Consider the following 3,226-nt stretch of genomic DNA (forward strand, 5'->3'; position numbering starts at 1 on the left):
TTTTTTGAATGTTTCTTTATGGCATTCAATAAAAAAATAAAATAAAATAAAAAATTTCAAACCGCCATGCAATGCTTCAAGTCAGCCGCCGATCGGTCTGCGAAGTGCTGCATGAAGTCGAACGCACCTATTGAAAAACACAAACTGTGTGCAACACCACAAAACACAACACACGTGGACAGGAGAGTGCACGCTCACACAGACCCCGACACGAGACCGAAACTCAGGACATGAATGCTGGGATACGAACACCACGCTCCAAAACGAAACAAGGCATGCAGACAAGAGAGCGCACAGCTCGAGCACATTTGAACACTCACATAAAAACAGGACATGACGGGAGTGTCAGGGCTCTGTCACAAAACCATGAATAACACTAGACCGAAGTGACAGAACCCTGACACTAGTTCAGTCAACTTATAATAGGTTGAACAAACGTCCCGGTTTTTGGTGTTCTGCCCCCAACTGGAGACGTCCCCGGAAATGCCTCCGTTTTACAGCAAAATGTCAGTATTTACTAGATGTCTCCAAGTTTGAATCCCTTGTTCGCTTGCATGTTGGGACAGGGAAACAGGCATCTGTTTCAGGCATCAGGCAACAAGTTACCTCAGCTGCGCAGCATACATCATCTCTAGCTGATGTTCTTACAGACATTTATTAACTCAAATGTATTTATTAGTGATGTGACGTTCGACACGAAGGCTACGAAGCTTGTATCAAAAACATTTCACAGTGAAGCACTGTACCGGAGCTTGATTCGTTTTGCCATAACCATGTGATCGGTGACATCTGAAGCTTCTTTTTTTCACACACGACCACGTGACTGCTTTGCATTCTGATTCAAACTACGTGAACCCCTTGCACACGTTTCAAGTGTCATTTACTTCTTTATATGGTTTTCATAGCACAAATTGATTTATTATATGAAACAAATATTATATTTATCCAAAAATCGCTGGGACATCTGTAGTCTCAGCCTCAGACGTCACACCCACGGACCGCTGGCTGAACGTCTGATGCATATAGCACACAAAAGTGGAAACACTTCAGGAGTTTCGAAGTCGTCTTCAGATTGGTTGAATTATACAGGATTTCCGGGAGATGTGTGTGTCACGTCCGCCTGGAAACAAAGTGGCCATCGCGCCAAACCTCCTCACAAATAGAAGAAAGCTGTCTTGTTTACTACAGTGATGACAAACGCTTATCAGGATCAAATAAACACTGGATTTTCAAAAGTATGTGAAATATTTAAAGTTCGCGGCATAGAATTGTGAAAATACGTCAGAGTTTTCCACTTTCTGTTATTGTGGTGACATTTTCACACCCCGAAACATGACGCTGAATGAAATGAACTGTGATTGGTTGTTTGACATGTCAGTCAAACGGCCTCAGGGGTGGGCCTTGGCCAATGAAAGCTACCATACATTCCAGACCTTCAGCCGTCAGCCTGAAGGTCTGGCTATGCGGGACTAGGACATCCGGGGCGCAAAGGCACCTTTTTCCACTTTTGACCACAAGATGTCATTAGTGTGCAACGTGTTGAAATGCTTCAAGTAATGAACCTTTTTATGATACAGTTGAGGGGAAAGCCTCAGTGTTTTGAAAAGCTTAATTTCCCCATCACTAGTATTTATACCTTGCAAATAGCATTTGGTGTTTTTTAAGTTGACCTAACAATTTAACATACTGATACTCATATACCTGAGAGAAAACGAATTTCACAGAACTGATCTCATTTTCAGCAGTTAGAAAAATATATCTTTTGCTGCTTACGTTGAACACACATGCATCGTGATACTCTCCACAATGGCGGTGCGCCACTGCAGACAGGATGAGGAGGAGAAGAATTGTTCAATGAAGTCGTGGTTTTCTTCATGCACAAAAAGTATTCTCGTAGCTTCGTAAAATTAGCTAACAATGCATCGTACTATGGTGGTTAATCAGCGGTTTATGTCGTTGTATGGGAAACACAGCCCTGGTCGGCGTGAGCACATGGCTTCTGTCTGGTTTGTTTCTATGTGCAATGTGCTCTCTCTCTCTCGTCTAATCTCTTGAAATGTTCTTCTAATGTTCAAGTCAGTTTCACTATTAGGCTTTAGAAAAGCACAAAGGCCTTTCAAATAAAAGTGAAAGGAAAGTCGAAAGAAACATGCAGAACAGGTTTGAACGGCTCTGGGGATTCGGAGGATGATTTTTAAACATGAAGATGAAATACTGAAGTGTAGTATGAAGCAGTCTTTCAAGCCCCGGACCTGGGCTCCCATAACACTTGTTTCTTATCTGGCACACTTTGCTAAGTTCTCTCTCATGAGCCAATGATAAATCAAGTGTGTTAAATTAGGACGACATGCAAAATGTGCAGAGCTGTGGATCCTCAGGAGCAGGATAAATGTAAAGTACGTTTCTATTCTCAGCTTGCAGCTCGCAGCTTTCCATTTCTGTTCATCACATTGATTCAAACACAGTCTAAAAATGTCTGGGTAAAAAAGATCCCTACTGACAACCTAACGCTCTGTGAACTGGGCAAAGCACAGACGGAGTTAAGCTTAGCCAGCATGCTGGGTTCACCCACCAAACTGAGTTGTTTATTAAACACAACTGTCAGCTAATGTTGACTAAATTCTGAACTCATTTGACCTCGTAAGTAGAATAAACGGTAACAATTTAGAATAGGGAACATGACGTTTCCCTCAATAAATTCCTAATTTGCTGCTTATTAGTAGTTAGTAAGGTAGTTGTTAAGTTTAGGTATTGGGTAGGATTAGGGATATAGAATAAGGTCATGTAGAATAAGGCATTAATATTTGCTTAATTACTACTAATAAATGACTAATATTCTAGTAATATGCAAGTGTTACCGAATAAATCATTTCCTTTGAGAACTGAACATGTATGTTTATCTGAACATCCATTTATCCCATCTGAACAGTATTCTTTTTGCTGTCGTTGTTGGATAAACATGAACTACAAATTTATCTACACAGATTTGTTGGTTGTTTTTGGAGTTTTAAATGTTACATTATAATTTAATAATTCATGGTGTTGATATTTAATAATTCCCATTTCCAGTAATTTCAATTATCTTCATTATTCACCATAAACAACTGAGCAAAATCATTCAGTTTGAATTCATATTTTTATACTTCCTTCAAAGACAAAAAAAATGTAGCGCTTTTTTAATTGATTGAATTACACAGCCATATGACTCCTATGGCCCAAAACTGAT

This window comes from Barbus barbus (genome assembly GCF_936440315.1).
Source record: "Barbus barbus genome assembly, chromosome: 41".
NCBI classification, from domain to species: Eukaryota; Metazoa; Chordata; class Actinopteri; order Cypriniformes; family Cyprinidae; genus Barbus; species Barbus barbus.